At 34.4% G+C, this 22,239-nt stretch overlaps 1 pseudogene; it reads right to left on the reverse strand.

Annotated features, from left to right (window-relative positions):
* Positions 1 to 1,862: 1,862 nt before the first annotated feature.
* On the reverse strand, positions 1,863 to 2,690 carry LOC141520258 (vesicle-associated membrane protein 4 pseudogene; annotated as a pseudogene).
* Positions 2,691 to 22,239: the final 19,549 nt, after the last annotated feature.

The following is a 22,239-nucleotide window of genomic DNA, read 5'->3' on the forward strand; positions in this document are numbered from 1 at the left end:
GTATTTCTATGCGTCAATGGCAAGATATTTTTGTAGCCTACAATGGCAAGGCTATCACTAGATCAGAGATCAAAAATTCTAACTTTTAGCCCCAACTCTGTCACTAAAGTCATCTCACTTCTCTATAGTTCATCTTCTCTCTTGTATAGAGTTTGTACTTTGTGGTTCTGATTATCCCTTTATAGCTAATATTTAATCTATGACAGATATCTGATCAGGAAGCTCTATGATATTTCTATTTTGTAAATGAGCAAAATGAAGTCTGAATCACTAGTTTATGATGTAATCTTGTGATAATGGGTGTTAATTTTCATATTTGAATCTTTCTAATGAAATAGGATCAAAACCATATACTAGCAGAGTATGATCTTTTGTGTATTTGTTGTGAAGTCATTTTAGTAATGAACAACTCTCTCTAACCACATTGGGGTTTTATTGGCAAAGATACTGGAGACTTTTGCCATTTCTTTCTACAGCTAATTTTACAGATGAGTAAATTGAGACAAACAGGGTTACGTGACTTATCAGGGTCATACAGCTAGTAAGTACCTGAAGTTAAACTTGAACTCAGGTCTTCCTAACTCCTGGTCCAGCACTCCATCCACACTGTGCCACCTCATTTCCCCTTTCATGTATTATGTTGCATTAGAGTTAAGCTGTTTGTGTCATATCCTTCGATTAAACTCTAAGCTTATCTAAATCATAATGTTTTATCTAAACATACTTTCCAGCACCTAACTCAGTGCTCTCTACATAGTAGTTGGGGTGTTCTGGTAAATTTTAATAACTAGCTCTCAATAAAAAAGGACATTTGACAAAGTATTAAGTTTAACCTGTATCATTCACAGTTTCTCCATTACTTTCTTAAATGTAGACCAGGGACTGGCAAACTATTAGCAGCAGGCAAAATCTGGCCGGCATGACCCTTCTTTTTCTACAACCCAGGGAATAAACTAGATTTAATTATTGGCCTGTAATATGCTGATCCCTGGTTTAGATGATCAATAAACTGATTAATCAGGCTTTGATCAATAGTATTTGACAAATTTTGTGATATAAATACTTAAGCTAAAAATTTAACAACAGGTTTGAGCTGGCTCTAATACACCCCTGCAGATTAGACGCAAATATATTTTGAAGAAAAGATGAAGCTTGACATTCTTTTGCCCCACTTATTTCACTGAATGTTTCCTGCATTGACTTGGAACATGATCAAGAATGCCCATCATTAGTCATTCCTTTGCATGGAAAGTTTCTAATATAATGAAAATGTGTTAGCTATAACAGACCCAGAAGACATCAGAACTGATCAATGTTGAAACCACTTTTGATTACAGAAGATTGATATTGAAACATGCCCCCCTCTTTTCAGCAAAGAAGTGTTATAGTTTCGTAGGGTCACAGAGTTAGAGCAAGGAGAGACTTTATAGGTCATTAATTTATTTTTTTTAACTATAGATTTCTTTTATTCATTTCTCTTAGCTTCTCTCCAATTATTACTTTATTGCAATGTGCTCATAGTTAGAAGTCGTTATTCCCAAACATTCCACTGATGCTCTCCTTTCCTTCAATCTCATTTCCTGCCTTAATTATCCAAGGCTGTGCTATAAGATTGATCAATAGCCCCAAAGTAAAAAAAAAAAAAGTTGTCACAGATTCTACATACAGGCAAAATAGGTTTACTGGAATGTCTTTAGTCACAGTTGAAAGTAGCAATATTGAAAACATTAGTTTCGCCATAAATAATGGAAACCATTTCCAAAATCTAATTTTTTTACATGAGAAAAATTATACACTTTGTGATCATTAATTGAATGGTTACCAATCCTTTTTACATAATGTTTCATCTTTTACCTCCCATCCTATCCCTGAACTTGATGCAATAAATCCCTCCCTCTCTAATTTACAGTAGGAAGTTATGTTAAATTATAAATATCATCATCAACATTTAACTCTATATACAAATAATGTATTGGCAAGTATCTAGTTTCAAATTAGGCTTCTATAACAAGGCAAAGTAGATGTTTCTTTTAAAAATAAATTAATGACAGCATATTTTGGTAAAGGAGAGGATGCTAATCGGGAATTTGTCAATGCTGCAATTTGAACAGGACACTTGCCTCTTCTTGAGAAAAAAAACACTTTTCAAAGTCATGTACATTTATCTTTAAATTATGCAGCAATCTTCTTTTTTTTTTAAATTGTCCCAGAAATGTTTTATTAGAGATCTCTGGTCACAGAATCAAGTCCGATATTTCAGGACAACAGGAATGATAATCACCAGCAAAAGGATAACAGCAACCAGAGCCATGATGGCCTTCATTTTGCATCCACGCCACCACATTTGTCTTCGAAGCTGTTTCGATCTGTTGCTAAAAGCTGTTGCCTTATCTGATAAGCTTTCTGATTTGTCTTGTAGCTCATCCAGTCTCTCTCCTCTTTCAATCACTTTTGTAATATTCTCTTGCATGACATCAATTACTTCATCCACCTGATCCTGTACATTTCTAATTTTGTCATTCCGGGTTCCAAATTTTGGTCCAGATGGTCCCCTTAGGAAAAAATCCTCTTCTTCATCTGAATCTTCTTCCAAAAGATTTCTCCTTTCACTTTTCACAGAGCCAGTGACATCATCATCATTTAGGTGGCGCTTGAATTTAGGCGGCATTTTTATTACTCAAAAAGTTGTTTTCCTTTTCCCAACTTTAAGAGATAGATATATACCACCTGGCATCTGCTGGAAGCTCCGGGGTGCCCCTCGGAGCCGGGCGGGGCCGGGCTGGGCGGAGCTGGCCGGGGCGGGGGGAGGAAGGGGAAGAGAGGGAGGGGGCATCAGCCGCTCAGCGCCTCGGCCGCCTGCCCGGGGGGACCAGGGAGCCTATAGGTCATCATTAATTTCAACTCCTTTGTTTTACAGAAGAGGAAGTTGAAGCTCAGAGATTTGAATTATTTGCCTGTGGTCACACAGCTAATTGTCTATGGCATAGTTCAAACTCAGGTCTCCTTATTTTAAATCTAGCATCCCAGGTATTGATTATCTGGACTCTGATCCTGAGTGTCAGAGAACTTCAGTAGGTGAGAATTCAACTTTTCTGAGTCTGAAACAAGTCTCAAGATACTTCTTTCCCAGGCAATCCCCTTTCATCTTTTTCTAGCTCAACTTTTTTTTATATGTCCATTAGGTTATAGGCTTGTTTAGAGCATGTCTTTTTAGTTGATGTTTTCATTTCTAGAACTTAACTTACCATGTACCAAGTTTTTCCATTCATTCATTTATCCATTCATTCATTCATTCACTCATTCATCTATTCATCCATTCATTCATTTAGCCATTTACTCATTCATTCATAAATCCATTCATCCTTCATTCACTTACCACCTGTGATAGTTCTGGTGTGGCTCTGGACATGAAGTTAGAGTCTGATTGAGTAGAAAACATACCCAAACATGCAAGGTTGGGATATAAGGATCTACCAAATTTGATTTTGGAAGCTCAGACTTTTTATAATAAAAACATATCTCAGGAATGACGGGTTAAAGGAGACCCAGTTTCACAATTTCCTTGGTAAATTTACAATATTTGTTCTTAGAAATCTACATACTTCTCTATCAAATAAACCTCTTACAACCACCTCCGGAGCCACAGATTATCCCAGGTCAGGGTTCACTGGGGAGCCAACAAATCCTTACAATGAGCAATAATGCATACATATCCCTGATGGAAAAAGTCAGCAAAGATATATGTAAATTACTCCCAGGATCTGGCCCTCAACACTCACTCATACATTTATTCATTCAAAAATTATTAGACATGAACACCATTGCTAAAATAGATATAAAAACAATATGGGTTTTAGGAAAGGAAGCACATATTCTTTATCAATCATTAATATCTTAACATGGATTAGATTATGAAATTGGCTAGTGGTTAACAGGGCCCTGAAAGAATAAATAAAATTGTAGGTTTAGAGCTGGAAGGGATATTAGAAATCATTTAGTTCAAAATTCTTCTTTATCTTTAGGTAAAGATTAACTGGCAGATGGACCTGACAAGAATAGGGCTTTCAAATTTTTGGGTAGGGGAAATAAATGATAGATGATCATCTTAAGGACAATAGGTTACCTGAAAGGGAAGGAGTTAAGAGGAGGATACCTAAAGAGTAATAATAATAGAATGGGGCAAGTTGCTTAACCTTGATTGCTTGGTATCTCCAGTCAGCCTGATTCATATCTGGCCATTGGACCCAGATGGCTCTGAAGGAGAAAGTGAGATTGGTGGTTTAGCACAGTCACTCCTTACTCAAATCCAATTCATGTACTTGCCATGGCATCATCTCCCTGATGTTATGGTCTTCTTCAAGAATGAAGGACAAAACATTATTATTATTGTTATTTTCATGTAATTTGTCTGCTTTTAAAACTCAGCAAAGGGTTAAAAAACCTGTTAGAGCCTCAGGTTTGGAGCTGATTCAAATCCATTTCAATATTGAAGTCTTTTCACTCTGTTGCCTCCTCTGATGCATTTCTTTGGAATATACCAAACCAGATGACACACAAATCCAAAACAAATATAACTAAGTAAAATAGAATGAAAAGATATCAAACAATTGGATGAAATATGAAATAAGTTCAGTGACATTTACCAATGACTATTACTCTCAAAGTAGGAAGTAAAGAGTTGAAGTGAAGTACAAGGAAAAAAGAAATATTCCTCTTCCCCATAAGGGGTTCACATTCTACAGTATGATGATATTGGTTACTCTTGTCTGGACATGATCTAAATTGTCAATAATCTTCCAGAACTAAGTACAGTATGCCAGATTTTAGTCCAATCAGGGCAGCAAATAGTAGTCCTACCACATCTTATGCTCTTGCTTCTAAACTTCTCTTAATGTAGTCTAAGATTTTATTAATTAATATATTGAATTGTTAACTTTATTAAGCTCTTGGTTTACTAAAACATCTGACATTTTTCTCACAGAAAAAGTTAACAATACACATGATTCCCATGTTGTACTTGGGAATTTTTTTTAATTGATAGTTTATTTTTCCAATTGCTTACTTTAGTAGTTTTTCAACATTTATTCATTTGAAAATTTCTAAGTTACACGTTTTTTCTACCACCCTTCCTTTCTTCTCCCCTTACCTTGGCAGCAAAAAATATGGCAAAAATTGTTCATCTACATTTCTGTTTAACATATTTACATATTAGTCATTTGTGTATTAAAATGTAAGACTAAGAGAAAAGAGAAAATCATGTGATAGGAAGGAAAAACATAAAAGAAGTTGTAAAAAAAAGTGAACAAAGTATCCATTTAGATTCTGTGATTTTGATTCTTTGCTTTTGTTTTTTCCTCTGGATGTGAATGACATTGTCCATAACAGATCTGCCAGGGTCCATAACAAATCTCTGAACTGCTGAGATAAGCTGCATCCATCATAGTTGATCAACTCACAATGTTGTTGTTAATGTGTGCAGTATTCTCTTGGTTCTGGTTTCTTTGCTCAGCATCACATCATGTAATTCTTTCCATACTTCTCTAAAGTCACTCATGGTTTCTTATAGATCAATAGTGTTCCATAACATCCATATACCATAAGTTGTTTACACATTCCCCAACTGATGAGCGTATTCTCAATTTCCAATTATTTGCCACTACAAAAAGAGTCCTATAAATAATTTTGAACATGTAGAACTTTTCCCATTTTTTTATGATTTCTTTTGGATATATGCCTAGTATTGGTAATACTGGGTCAAAATATATGGTCAGTTTTATTGCTCTTCTTGGAGCATAGGTCTAGATAGTGATCCAGAATGGTCAGATCAGTTCACAACTCTACCAATATGCCCAATTTTCCCATATCCTCTACATCATTTTCCTTTTATTTTGTCATTTTAGCCAATCTGATCGGTATAAAGTTGTACTTCATAGCTGTTGTAATTTACATTTCTCTAATCTATAATGACTTGGAAGCATTTTTTATATAACTATACAAAGTTTTAATTTCTTCATCTGAAAACTATCTCTTCATATCCTTTGATCATTTATCAATTGGGGAATGACTTGTATTCTTGTAAACTTGATTCAGTTCTTTATATATTTTAGAAATGAGATCTTTGTCAGAAACACTAACTGAAAAAATTATTTCCCAATTTTCTGTTTTTCTTCTAATCTTAGGAGCTGTGATTTTTATTTGTGCAAGACATTTTAATTTAATATAGTCAAAGTCATCCTTTTTTACAATTTATAATGTACTCTATTTCTTGTTTGATCATAAATTGCTTCCCTTTCCATGGATCCAACAGATAGATTATTTCTTGATCTGTTAATTGGTTTATGGTATTACCTTCATGTCCAAATTCTGTACGCATTTTGATCTTATTTTAGTATAGGGTGTGAGATGTGAATCTATGCCTAGTTTTAGTCATACTATTTTCCAGTTTTCCCCAGCATTTTTTTTGTCAAATATTGAATTCTTATTCCAGAAGCTAATACTTTTGGGTTTGTTAAATAATAGATAATTATAATCATTTACTACTGTTCTTTTGTACTTATTCTAATCCAGTGGTCCATTACCCTATTACCAGGCAGTTTTGATGACTACCTCTTTATAATTTTGTTTTAGATTTGGTACAGCTAGGCCACCTTCTTTTGCATTTTTCTCATCAATTTCCTTGGTATTCTAGACTATTTGTTTCTTCACCTGAATTTTATTACTATTTTTTTCTAGCTTTGTAAAATAGTTTTTCTGGGAGTTTGAATGATATGGCACTGAATAAGTAATTTAATTTGAGTAGAATTGTAATTTTTATTATATTAGCGTGACCTAACCATGATCAAAATATATTTTCCCAATTGTTTAGATCTGACTTTATTTGTGTGAAAAGTATTTTATAATTCTGTTCATACAGTTTCTGGGTTTGTCTTGAGAGGTAGATTCCCAAGTATTTTATGTTGTCTACAGTTATTTTAAATGAAATTTCTCTTTCTATGTCTTGCCCTTGGGCTTTGTTGGGAAATGTTTTTAACCCATGATTAAGAGGACTTAATTCATGAATTCTATGAATCTAGTTGATTATTCTTCCATACAATACATTAGGTATTACCCCAGTCTTTGTGCCATTTTTTGTCTATGTATCAGTTAATGGTAAAATTATTAAATAGAATAGACCAAAGGAGAGATCCCTATGGCACTGCATTACTTAACATTCCTCTAAGTTAACATCAAGCCATCAATAATCATTTTTAAGTCTGATCATATTCAACCAGTCCAGAATCCAATTAACTATAGTATTGCTTAGTCACTTCATTGCATCTTATACACAAAGGAAGTATTTGAGTCTTTGTCATATGCTGAAATCTAGGTAATTTATCATTGATTTTCAAGGCTTGTAAACCTATTAAAATGATATTTAAAACAGTCAGGTATATACCATGAATAAATCAAACAGAAAGGGAAAGGACCTGTATGTATGAAAATATTTATGGCATGAATTTTGTTGTAAACAAGAACTAGGTAGTGCAGTAGATAAAGCACCGGCCCTGGAGTCAGGAGTACCTCGGTTCAAATCTGGTCTCAGACACTTAATAATTACCTAGCTGTGTGGCCTTGGGCAAGCCACTTAACCCCATTTGCCTTGCCAAAAAACCCCTAAAAAAACAAGAACTGGAAATAAAGGGAATGTTCATCGATTAATAATTGATGAATGGTTGAACATCAACCATCATCAATGGTTGAACAAATTTTAGTTTAAAGATGCAATTGCAAAAGACAAAGATGAAGAATTCATAGAAACCTAAGATTTGTGTAAACATATTCATAGGGTAAAGACAATAACCAATAGAAAAATTTTTATGATGACCATAATAATGCAAAAGAAAATAACTTTGAGAGAAGTTAATATTGTTGATAAACAAGTAAACAATAATAACTTTAGAGAAACAATGAAAAACCATACCTTCTGCCTATTGGTGGAAAGGTGATGTACTAGTGGTACAGAATGAGACATAGATCAGAAATAAAAAAAAATTGTTGGCTTCTTTTACTTAGTTTATTTTTTAGAAAACAGAGTCTACTGGAGAGGGAGTTTATGGGTAGTTAAAGACACAGGAAAAAAGAAAATATAAGCAAAATATTAAAACACACAGAAGAAAGTAGAACATCCTAAGGTGACACAAACAGAACAATTTTGTTATTACCTTGTTAAATTTAATGTTCATAAAACAGATTAGATTACATGAAATTCAGAGTTTCATTTTTCACAATTTTTTTAATCTTTTCATATAATTATATTTGTATTTGTTTATTATGAAGTGTTTGTGCAGACAGAGAGAGAGAGAGAGAGAGAGAGAGAGAGAGAGAGAGAGAGTGAATTGAGGACTTAAAGGAAAATAAGGACTAGAATAATTGCTGTGTGAAATCAATGAGAATGTAAATTCATGGAATTAAAACTGAGGGTTGATGAATAACACTGAGATTTAAGAAGCCAATAATAATAATAATACAGTACCATGACTCAGAATAGAACAATCTAATATAGGATTCTAGACTTCTAGGTTCTAGTTAGGAGAACTTGTGTTTGAATACTGCTTCATCATATGACTAGATGAATTAATTTACTAGATTGCTAGACATATCTTTGGCATGTCACCTAACCTCTCTCACCTTTAGTTTCCTCATCTATAAAACAGGGATAACATCTATAACTCTTACCTTCCAGGATTTTTGTGGGAATCTAGAGCAAAAAAATGCATGGAAAGAATTTAACACATGTCTAAAGACTTTAAAACTGTCAGCTATTATTATTAACATGAACAATGGAAATCTTTCCTAATGGCAATGGGAAAGATGGGGAGAATATCTGTACATAATGTTCTATAGATTTATGTCCTGTGTGAACTGAGAAGGGTTTGTCTGATAAAAGAAATGAGCTTATAATGGAAAAGCTTTATTTGGAGTCAGATCATACTTGCTCTTTTTTTTTTTTAAAAGGAAGTACATATAGATTCAAATGGTACTGATTTCTAAAATACAGGAAAGCAAGATACTGGTGCATTCATTAATTTGTCATGGATTTGACTTGTTATGTTGTTATATTGAGCAGAAATTTACAGATTTCCTCCTGGCTCATCAGGGATGGTATGTCAATGATGTTGACTATGTGTCATTGGTTCTAGGATTGACAAGGTATATAAGTAAAAAGAGGAGGTTTTTCCTAGGAGAAAAATCTGAAATACTCTAGGCCACACTTGCTCTGGAGTTGTTGACTTATTTATTTGGCTATTAAAGTTCTCCCTCTAAAGTTTCTGGGGATGGTTGAGATTGAGAACTTTGTTTTTTTTTTCCTTTTGAAATTCCCAAAGCATTTAGCCATTCCAGAAAATTTCTGACATATCCTGTTCTCTCCTTTCCTACCTGTCCTGTGTGGATAAAAAAGAACACAGCTATCATGTATACAACTTTTGATTGGCATGGGACAGGCAGAGCCCAAAATACCATGGGGATTGTTTTCAGTTCCAGGGATAAATAGGTACATTATATGTCAAATATAGTCCTACACAAGACTTTTTTGAATTTGTGACTAATGGCAAGGGAAAAGGGCTTAAAGAGTTCCAAGGAAAGAACATTTAATTGAGAAAGTATGATTGATGCCATTCTCCCCTTTAGAGATATCAGACACAACTAGCACTACCAATTTTGCCTCTAACCTATAGGTGATGACCATTCAGAAAAATGACCACACTTGAACTGGGAAAGAGTTTGAGTTTTATACAAAAACAGAGAACAGGGAAAATTATTCTCCTTATTTGTAGCTTGACCATGAAAGTTGTATAATATTAAAGTGCCCAAACTTTCACTTCAATGACTATAATCCTTGTACAATAGTACTTGATCTCTTGCTGTTAAGACAAGTCTTCCAATGTCCTGATCATTGCCCTCTTGAGTTTGTAATTAGTAAAGGGGAAGATACCTAGGAGTCTTAATTTCTTACTAAGTTGGCAGGGTGGCTGTTATGAAGACTGACTACTCTCTAAAGAAACCAATCTTTTTTTCCAAGATTATAATTTTGAGAATTTTATTATGTTTAACAAGGATAAAAGGAAAGGTCCTTCTGATTTCTTTCTTCTACTTTTTCCTTATTTCAAGAATAAGACCAACTTAAGAAAAAACTAGCTCTCACCTGCTAGAAACTGCATTCTACTTTAAGATTCATAGAACTGAGGGTTTGAAGTGATGTGAGATGTTATTTGGTCTGATTCTTTCATTTTATGGATGATCAAGAAACAGGCCTATAATAGTGAAGTCTCTTACCCAAGATTACACAGAAAATACATGGCAGGACCAGGACCAACATGACTTGAAACAAGACCATCATGTTATCCTCAGTAACAGCTTCCAGCAGAGAACCCTTGTGACCAAAGTCACTATAACAACTACCAAACTCCTGCATTTAGACTTATTCAATCACCTAACTGTAGTGTGTCCCTGAATTCTTTATCTCCATGCTGACACCTATTTTACTTTGCAGAGTCATTCTCCAAAGAGAAAATTCAAATAACTATCTAAGGGCAGCTGGGTAGATAGAACACTGGATAGAACAGTGAATAGAACACTGAGCCTAGTGTCAGAAAGACCTGAGTTAAAATTTGACCTTAGACACACACTGTGTGATCCTGGACAAGTCACTTGACTCTGTCTCAGTTCCCTCATCTTTAAAATAAGTTGAAGAAAGAAAAGGCAAACCACTCCAGCATCTTTGCAAAGAAAATTCAAAATGAAGTACTGGGGAGTCAGACACAACTAAAACTACTACATATCAATATCCAAACTTTCCAAGGAGTAATTTAAAATAAAATGTGTTCTAGATAGTTAGGTAGCTAGGAAAAAAATATTATTGAGAGCCATTTGCCAAACATTGTGCTAAGATTCAAATACAAGAAAGCAAGTCAAAACTTGTAAAGTGTATGCTAGAGCCAACTTAGTTCTCAAGACCAATTATTATATTTTCAGTGTGACTTTTTAAACCAGCAAAACTACAAATTGAGGTTTAACATTATTTTGTTGATTGTCTACTCTAGGCTAAGGAAAGTGGTGAAGAAAATGTTAGTAATCCAGATTAAATTTAGAAATCTTTTGGTTCATATTTTTCCCCCAGAGAGCCCATGCTAAGTTTGCCCTCAGGGGAGTTTACCTATCATTATGGGGAGACAATAGATACAAAGGAGCTGGAACAGAGGAGAGGATATTGCTAAGCCCAACCTGGTTTGGATCTAATAACTGGGAAATGAGGTAGAGACTTTTTCAAATGAGATATGCAAAGAGCTCAGTGTAGTTTCATGAGCAGAGCCCAGGGTTCCTATGAAAAGAAAGTGAGGAAGATGATTATCAAAGAAATATTATTTGAAGCTGGCAATGTAAGTGAGTAGGAGATCTGTAACAAGGCAAGATAATTATATAATATGATATAATGTAACCTGATGTAACAAGAAGAAAGATGATGTAATAAAATATAACATAATATAATTTATTTATGCACATACATCCTCAGAGTCCTGGGTGGTTCCATGGTTGGAGTTCAAGTACAAGGTTCAGGATTCCTGTCAAAGTCCAGAAGATAAGAGAAGTTGAAATAGTCATTGTGTTAACTGGGGAAAGAGAATCACGGAAGAATAGGAGTACCTTGTTGAATTTTGATTAGCTAGCTGAGATCAAATAACATATAACTGACTCAAAATAACATTTATTTTACAATTACCTGCTCTCACTGTTTTTGATACACAGAGAAAGTCAGAAGGAAGCACATTCAGAATCTCCTTCTGGCACCTTCACCCAATTGCCACCTGTCCCTCTTTAATATTCTCTCCATTCTGATGCTACTTATGCTTCTGTCATCTTTAAGGCTTCCAAGTTTACTCTCCCTCAGCCCCAGTAAGATCAGTAGTTGGTTCATGGTCTTCTCCACCCCAAAGTCCTAACTGATTTTTAACCTTTGTCTTGAAATCTCTTCACTTCCTGTTTTGCATTTCCTTTGTTTCTGAGATTTTTCATTTACTTCAACTGCACATAAATTGCTTAGAACACATTAACATAGCCATCTCAAATTGAAATTTCAGGATCAGAATTAGTAATGCATCTTTTCTTCCTATATATATCTGAATTCAACTTTTTAGGGCTAAAACAATTTCCTTCTATTCTTCCTGAAATATTTTACTACTTTTTGTGATAATTCTCCAAATAATCCATGTCTCCAATTGTGTAGTCCCCAATTTGATAGCAAAATAGTTTTCCTAGGGCCTCATCTCCAAGATATGATAGAGTCTTGAGATTTATTAACCCTGATGATTTCTACTTACTTATGAAGATTCATGTAAGGCCAAGGATAATACCATAAAGAACCTAGAAATCATTGCTAAGGATTATGGAATTCTGAATAAGAAACTGAAAAGCTTGGTGCAATATCCTGATGTTTTCACCACTATTGCATTGAAAGAAGGGTATTCAGAAGAGGATGACAAATTTTGGAAATGAAAAATTGGCTAAGAATGTGGTGTCTGAAAAAGAGATTTAGATTTCTGGAAGAAATTTTAAAATATAGGAATGAGGTATTCATGGCCAAGGATAGAGTGTACCTTCAAATAGCCAGTAAAAACATCTTTTTCTGGAGTCTAACAAATCTGATTTAGAGAATTTGAAACTGAAAAATAAAAGGAAGGGGAAATGCTATTCATTATGTGTGCATTTGGTCATTTAGAGAGTTGAAGACACAATAGAAGAAGAACAGAAGATGAGAGAAACAGTAATTTGAAGGAGATATTATCCAATAAGAGAGCTGACATTTTGACTTGTGACTTCAAATTTATAGAGTATGGGTACTAAACAGAACTAGTGATCCTAATGTAAAGAGGAAAATTTGATCTAATATAATATAGCTGTGGAGCAGTATATTTTATTCAAGGAAATCATAATAGAGAAAGGGGACTGTGAAATAGCATTGCATGGTAGTTTATGTCAAGAAGTCCATGAACTTAATGGGCCCAATAGGATGGAGTGCATTTGTGTGAGGAACTTGAATAGGAAAACAAAAGTAATAGCATCATGGATGCTCTATCATAGGTCACTTGGTCAGGAGGAGAAAATTGATAAGCAATTCAAGAAATGAACCTGACCCAAAGTCTGATATGCTTGTAATTAGGTACTTCATCTAGCTGGCTAATTAGAAGGTCTCTTTTGGTCAAAAGAAGAGGAGCTACTAAATTCTTGGATTGCTGTAATGATAATTTCAATCTTTAAAGATAGAAGAAATGACAAAGGGAATAAATAATCTGTATCTGAGCTGGTGAACAAGAAATTGAATGTACAAGTAGAAATGATGAGAACCTTGAGTGCAAGTGATAGCTCTTTTGTGGAAATGATGTCCACAGAGAAAAAGTCAAATAAGAGTAAGGAATCATTAAAAAGAAAGGGGAAAGAATTAATATAACTACTCTAAATCATTCACTGTGATAAATACTTTTTACAATCATTACCTCATTTGATTCTCACAAATCTACAACTCTATTATCCACATTTTACTTTTGAGGAAACTGAGGCAAAAGTGATATGCCCATTATCACATAGCAAGAGTCTGAAATTCAATTTGAACTAAAATCTTTGTGACTCCAGACCCATTCTTCTCTCTGCTGTTCCACTATCTGTCTCAGGCTTCATGTAGACCAGTTTTTTAAAAAACATTCTTATTCTGGATATTATGGTTCTATTTTAAAAATTTTAATTTTTAGTTCCAAATTTTCTCCCTCCCCCACCCCTTCTTTTGAGAATTCAAGAAATAAGATACCTATTATATGTGTATACATACATATACACACAAATATGTATACATATAAAGTATATGCATACATACATATACAAATGTATACATATATACATATGAAGTCATATAAAACATATTTCCATTAGTTATGTTGAAAAATAAGAAAAATAAAATTAAACCAATATGCTTCAATTTGCACTCATAGTTTATTAGTTCTTCAATCTCTAGAGGTAGATTGCATTTTCCTTTTTCCATAATATCTTATAATACAATAATATTTTATTATAATCATATACAACACATAGTTCAGCCATTCCCCAGTTGAAGGGTATACCCATAATTATGATTTACAATTCTTTGCTATCACAAAAAGAATTACTCTAAATATGTATATATGGGTCTTTTTCCTTCTTCTGTTATCTCTTTGGTATAGATCTAGTAATGATATTAAGGAGTCAAAGCACATACATAATTTTATAACCCTTTGGGTTATATATACTTCTAAATTGTTCTCTGGAATGTTTGGAGCAGATCACAACTCTATCTATGCATTGGTGGAGGTAGTGAATAGGTGGCACAGTGAATGGAGCACCGGCCCTGGAGTCAGGGGGACCTGAGTTCAAATTTGACTTAGATACTTAATAAGCTGTGTGAACTTGGGCAAGCCACTTAACCTCATTGCCTTGCTAAAAAAATGCATTGATGTCTCTATTTTTTTCATATCTCTTCCAGGGTTCTGTAGCTAATGTCCATAGATATCAGGGAGTCTGTGAACTCTGATGGAAAATATAATATGTGGTTTGTATATATATGTACATATTTGTATATATGTATATAAATGTATGTATATAATTTATTTTCATCATATTTTGGTTTCTTTTATAGGTTTTAGTATTTTATTTCAAACATTTAAAACCATTATTTTGAGTAGGAGTGCATAGATTTAAGAGTGCCCAAGATGTACCTGGCAGAAAAAAGTTAAAAACTCTTATTCTAAATTCTTTGAAGGTAGATATTATTGACATTTTGTTTTTGTATTTTTAGTATCTGCCATTTAGCAAGTACTTAATAAATGAATGTTGCATTGAATGAACAATAAGAGCTATCCAAATTGGGATAGGTTTATTAAATTTGCATATCTTCCCCTTTAGACACAACTGAGCTTAACACTAGTAAATGAGAATAATTAGTCTGCTAATATCACCCACCTGTGAGTTACTTTAATACCTAATTCTCCATCTTGCTCAAGTGAATTGGTCAAAATTGTTATTTCTTATGTTAGCTTTATAGCATGAAGTACAAAGTTAGTTTTTTCATTCCACACAGCTCACCCTGATCACCAATATTGAACAGAAACTTGAATTATAGATTTGAATGCAACTCCAAATTCTATCTGTACTATTTACATATCAGCTCCTTTAAGCCAGAGACTGTTGCATTCTTTTCTTTGTATTCCCATCTCCTAGCACATTACTTAGGCATAAATGAAGGCCCTTAATTAATAATTGTTGATTTCTTGGTTCTGTTTTTATGTTACCATTATTTAATTGGATGATGGATTTACCACCTTTCATTTTTCTCTTGTTTTCCTTTTCTCTTCTTTCTCTACATTTTCTTTCTTTTTTTTAGGCAAGGCAATGGGGTTAAGTGACTTACCCAAGGTCACAAAGCTAGGTAATAACTCAGTGTCTGGGGTCACATTTGAACTCAAGTCCTCCTGATTTCAGGGCCACTGCTCTATCCACTGTGCCACCTAGTCGCCCCTACTTTTTATTTCTCTTAGTGATATTGGATTGAAACAGAAAATAAATTCTCAATAATTTCAACATGTAATTAAAAATAAGCTTACATTAATTTATAAATCAATATTGCTTCTTTGGAGCAATTTTGTAACATTTGTAGATCATCCCCAAATTTCTGAACCCAGGAATTTCACAACCTGCTTCATTTTCAGAATTATCTGCAAAATCTAGAGTCTATGACACTTTTTGCTCTAGACTTCTGGCTTTTGTGCTTCCAACTTCATATCCTCCTCATACTTTCCTTCTATCCTCTTAGCAGATATTCTCTTATCGAAGGACAGAACAATTACAAAGAAGATCATACTCATAGAGACCCTCATAATTCATGAAGGCTCCTGGTTCTTCCATCCAAAATACTGAGGAAGAAAATGTAGACCCACAGAACAGCTGTGTAATTTTCTATGGGGTGTTTTATTTGTAAAGCCACATGGAGAGTAGGCATTTATTTCCTGCATCTCACAAGTATGTAGAAGTCATTGGATGTTAAAAGTCTGTGGTCTTCAGAGAGGAAATTCCATGTAAGCTCAGGCGTTCATTAGACACCGTTTCATCCATTTGGGGTTTTAGATCTGGGCAGCACAGGAGGTTCAGTTTATAGCCTTAGAAATAATCACTCACTTACTTATCCAGGATGAATTACAGTTTATGCTGGGAAATACAAAATATGGATAGTTGACCCTTTAAAACTACCTTTAAAGCTAACTGAATTTAGCCGACTTGAGGTATGGAGTGATGAAGATTATGGGACCAATTCACTTCTTATTTCTTTTATAGAAATATATAAAGCATCTGTACCTGAGCATAGTCAGATGCTGCTAGCAATTAGTATTATCAGTCTATCCTTTCTACTATCCCATTCTACTCTCAACATATTTAAGTGGGGTCATGGTTTTTAACATCTAAATTAAAATCTGATATAGTAAAAAGAGTACAGTAAGAAGATAGTCTGGGGTTGGGTATGCTAAATATGGGCCAATCTTTTTGAGTAGCAGCATTAAAATAAATGTCTCATTCATTTTACTACCTGTGAAATTCTATGTAAGAGTGTAGGGTGGATCACATGATCAGTTTTAGAGATAGAAAGGATCTAAGCAGGTTGTCTCATCTAAACCCCATATTTAATAGATGAGAAACTTAACCACATTTTCCCATGTATGAAACACACCTTAATCTGGGGGCCTGAAATTTGAAAAAAAATTCATTACATAAAATTAATGAACTTTTTTATTCATTATAAAATTCATACAATTCCTCATCACTATCAAAATTCCCATGGATTAGCTCGGCCTCATCCATGTTCAATGATGAATCACTGTCTTAGGAGAGGCTCTGACTGCTCTCCTTCCTGTGCTCTGGTCTGTGCTTGAGCACAAGTACTCCCTGGCAAGTCTGGTGTGTGGATGTATCCTCTGTGCATTCTGTTTTGTGAACCTGAGGCACCATTTGTGTCCTCCTTTGAAATCGGTCACTTCTTTTTCATCAACAATTCTTGCCTCCTACTGAACCATCTTTGTGGACACAAGAACCCCAATGGTCCTCTGCTCTTCAATCCATCACTTCAATTCTCTCTCTAATAGGCCATTTGCCTCTCATGGCCTTCTTTTTTGCCATGGCATTTTCAGTAGGGTTTCTTCTTCCCATAGGCAGTCTCAGATTGTTTTCTCAGTTGGAGGAGGACCAAACTGAAGTTCAGCAGCACAATTTCTATTCACTTTTGCAAACTGGATCACTTTGAACTTGAATTTAGCACTGTTTGAAAATCTTTTCTGAGTCATTTCTAGGCAGAACATGGCAAAATGTAACCTAATATCCCTGTGTCAAATGCAAAACAATGAGTGCAAAGATAATAAGTTTAAAAAAGTGGGAAAAGCAGTAAAAAAATCTATAAACACTGTATCAGATGCTTCCAATTTATAGACCTCAAATTCTTCAAAAAAGGGTGTATCTTATACATTGGGAAATACTGTAGACCAAAAGTAATTTATTTTGGTGCTTACTTAAAAACCCTTGGCTATAAAGTGCTCATTCAATATCATTCTGTAGAATAGAGGTGATCACTGATTCTTGAAGGCAGAGCTGGACATATGCTTGCTCCCTGACTGTTGTTCATGGACTTTTCTGAACAAATTTGGAGAGAATCATCTACAAGTTGTCCATAGAATGAATTTTTGAACCACAATTAATCACACTGATAATTTATAAGGCATGAGGAAGTTATGGTTTAGGTCAGTAAAGGAAGCCCCTACACAGATTCCTTGAATAAATTCCTAAATCAATCAGCAAGCATTTATTAAGCACCTTCTTTGCCTAAGTACATAATATTCTTTCCTTGCAAAAAGATGCATATGTGAAGAAATCTAGGCATCTAAGTAGTTAATCCCTCCTGTATCATTGCTTTGTCAAAGTGAAAGGACCTGTGCAACTCAATAAAACTATGAATTTTACTGTGAAGCATTACCCAAAACAAACTGGCCATAATGGAGAATTCAGACAAAAGGTGACAGGCAGCTAGGTGGTATAGTAAATAAAGCACCAACCCTGGAGTAAGGAGGATCATGCTACTTACTAGCTGATATTGGGCAAGTCACTTGACCTCATTGCCTCACATAAACCAAAAATCAAAAAAAGCAAACAGACAAAAGTTGATTCCCTAGAGGAAAAAAAAAATGACAAACCACTTCAGTATCTTTGCCAAGAAAACCCCATGAATATTAAGAGGATAAAAGAGATGACATAGGAAGATGAACCCTTCAGGAAAGAAGATATTCAACACAATACTGTGGAAGAGTGGAGGACAATTACAAGTAGCTACAGAAAAAAAATTTTGTGGTTGGGATAAAGTCACAAAACAAACTCAGCTATGGAAGTATCTGTTGAAGAAAGGAAAGTTCTATGCTAAACATATCAATATTGTATAAAAAGAAGATGAAAAGTTTAAACATCTTGTTTGTCAGTGAACTTAAAAGGATGGGAATGGGTTAATTTAATTCAGATATTCATTACAGCTTGTAAAGACTGAACAGAAAAAAGATATTAAGAAGTGCTAGACTATATTAAAAACTGCAAGATTTATCTTAACATGATAACCCTGATGGTGTGGTTATCAATCAAGATTCATGTATCTTACAGAATGAAGTCAAGGAAATCTTAAATTGATAAGGTTAGTGGAAATGATGGAATTTAAGATGTGCTATTTAAAATCCCCCCAAAAGGGGTGGCTAGGTGGCACAGTGGATAGATCACCAGCCCTGGAGTCAGGAGTACCTGAGTTCAAATCTGGCCTCAGACACTTAATAATTACCTAGCTATGTGGCTTTGGGCAAGCCACTTAACTCCCATTGCTTTGCAAAACCTAAATAAAATAAAAATCCACCCCCCCCAATGATGTTGAAATGTTGTATTCAATATGGCAGAATATTTTGGAAAATGCAACAGTAGTCATTGGACTGGAAAAAACAATCCCAATCCTAAAGAAGAACAGTACTAAAAAAAAGTTCAAATTGTGAAACAATTGCATTCATTTCATATGCCAGCAAGATTATTTTTACAATTCTGCAAACTAGAAATACAAATTAATTTTCAAAGAGGCAAAGGAGCTAGAGATCAAATGGCCAACATTTGGATTACGGAGAAAGTGAGTTCCAGAAAAAGATCTCCTTCTGCTTCCTTGACTGCACTAAAGCCTATGACTATGTGGATCACAGCAAAATGTGACTAGTCCTCCAAGATATAGGAGTATCAGATCATCTTACTTGTCTCTTGAGGAACCTGTTTGGGAATCAAGAAATAACAGAATTGAAATACAACAACTCATTTGTTTATGATTGAGAATAAAGTACAACAAGGTGGTATATTATCACTTTACTTATTTACTCATGCAAAATGCCAGGCTGGATGAATTAAAATCCAGAATTAAGCTTATGAGGGAATATATCAATAATCTCATATATATACAGACAACATCATTTTGATGGTAAAAAAGTGGAGAAGAATTATGAAGACTCTTGATAAGGATGAAAGAGGAGAGTGAAAAAACTGACTTGAAGTTTTCCATTAAAAACAACAACAACAATGAAGGTCATGGCAACTGATCCCATCACTTCCTGGCCATTAGAAGGAGAAGAAATGGAAGCAAAGTCAGATTTTATATTCTTGAGCTCAAAGATCACTGCAAATGACGACTAAAGCCATGAAACTAAAAGATGCTTGCTCCTTGGAAGGAAAGTTATGGCAAATTTGGATAGCATACTAAAAAAAAGAGAGACAAAGTTTTTTTCCAATAGTAATTTATGATTGTGAGTTGGACTATAAGAAAAGCTGAGCACTGTAGAATCGACATTTTCAAATTGTGATGCCAGAAAAGACTTTTGAGTCCCTTGAACAGCAAGGAGATCAAAATAGTCTATACTTAAGCCAATTTTCATTGCAGTTTAGTAATTTCATACTTATCTTACTCTTTATGACCACATTATTGATTTCTTGGCAAAGACACTGGAGTGCTTTGCCATTTATTTCTCTAGTTCATTTTACAGATGAAGAAATTGAGGCAAATAGGGATAAGATGGATACATAATATTACGGGAGTAAGGAAAATGAACTTGGACAGACTTTGTGAGATTGTGGAGGATAGAGGGACCTGACATTCTATGGCCTACATAGTCCTGATGACTGAACAAGAACAAAACATGACCAATAACATTTTTGTTGTAATCAATAGGTGGAAAGACAAAAGTGATGTAGGGATGAGACTGGTCATAAAAAGATAAAAATGCAACTATCCTTGCCTTCAAGGAGCTTATATTTCATTAAGAGAAATAATGTATGCACATAAAATCAAATATCAAATATGAACAAAGTAAAAGTAATGTAATTGGGGGACACTATGGGACTTCATGTCATGATAATAGCATCAAAACTTAGGAAAGGTCTCACAAAGAGAATAGCATTTGAGAAGAGCTTTTAAGAATGCTAGAATTTGGGGTGACTGGGTAGCACAGTGGATAGAGTACTGGCCCTGGAGTCAGGAGTACCTGAATTCAAATCTGGCCTCAGACACTTAATAATTACCTTGCTGTGTGGCCTTAGGCAATCCACTTAAACCCATTGCCTTGCAAAAAAAAAAAGAATGCTAGAATTCTACAGGAAAGAGCTGAGGAATGGGAATATTCTAGGCATGGGAACAGTCTGTGTATCACATGAAAAAAGGATATAGTTTAGGGAATTATGAAGAACATCAATTAATTAACATTATTTAAGTACTTAGAAGTGAGCTTTACAGGGCAGCTAGGTGGCGCAGTAGATAAAGCACCAGCCCTGGAGTCAGGAGTACCTGGGTTCAAATCCTGTCTCAGATACTTAATAATTACCTAGCTGTGTGACCTTGGGCAAGCCACTTAACCCCATTGCCTAGCAAAAAAAAAACATAAAAAAGTGAGCTTTACCTTTATATGAGGGAAATGTGCTTCTAGAATAGGAGAATGTACAAATTTTAAAATACTGAAAATATATAATCTAAATTGTGAACTTGGTAAGAAACCATTGCTTCCCTAAAGTATGTAACTATTGCCTTGGTTAATGCTTAAGTACTGAGAGAATAAGAATTTTAGTGAGCAGGGAGGGGTAGTTTTTACCTTTCTATTACCTAAGACTATAGGATATTGCATTAGCTCCATGATCCCTCTAGTCTAGTATTTGTTCTCTCATAGAGGTATCAAGAGTTGGTTTGTGGAAGGTCAAGAATTGTAGCATCTTCAATTCTGAAAAGATTTCAGAGTGTGTCTAGCTTAACCCTCTACAAAAATCATCGACTATCTCAATGTTCCTGATACGCAATCATCATACTCTCTTAGTTCAGGACATTCACTGATGAATCACAAAGATAAATGATTCTATTAATTATGTTTTTAGAAACACTTTTCTTGTCTGAAATTTTATGTGTTTCTATTACTTCCATTAATTGATCTTAGTTCTTCATTCAGGTTCCTAGTAGAATTTAAGTAAATTCAATAAATTAAGTAAATTCAATAATTTTTCCATTGTGTGAGATATCTCATCATTAGGGACATAAAGATGAAAAATGGCATGGCTCTTATCCTTCAAGGACTCACAATCGAAAAGGGGGAAATGCAGCATGTGCACATATCAGCTAATAATATTGGCTGACATTGACATATTATATCATCTCATTGATTCCTTGTAACAACCCTTTGAGGTAAATGTTAAGATCACTTTCTTCCTTCTTGATCATCAATTGAGGAAACTGAGGCTTAGAGAGGTTGTGACTTGCCAAAGATTATAAAGTTATTGAAGGTATGGTTGTATTTCTATAGAGGAAACTTCTTCCCCTTTCTTTCCCCTCACTGCACTACTTCCCTATAGGGTAGTATAAATTTTTAAAACCAATTGGGAATTTATGTTATTTCCTCTTTGGGTCAAATCTGTTGAGAGTAAGAATTACTCAGTGTTCACAGTCTCCCTTCTTTCCCTCTTCTATAATAAGTCTATGTGTCTCTTCATGTTATGTTATTTATCCTCTAATGGCTCCTAGTATAATCTAATATTCTCCTAGTATAATCCTTATTTTTATGTCTTAATTGTTTTAAACCTGTTCAAACCTTGTATCCA

This window comes from Macrotis lagotis, chromosome 4 (assembly GCF_037893015.1).
Source record: "Macrotis lagotis isolate mMagLag1 chromosome 4, bilby.v1.9.chrom.fasta, whole genome shotgun sequence".
NCBI lineage: Eukaryota > Metazoa > Chordata > Mammalia > Peramelemorphia > Peramelidae > Macrotis > Macrotis lagotis.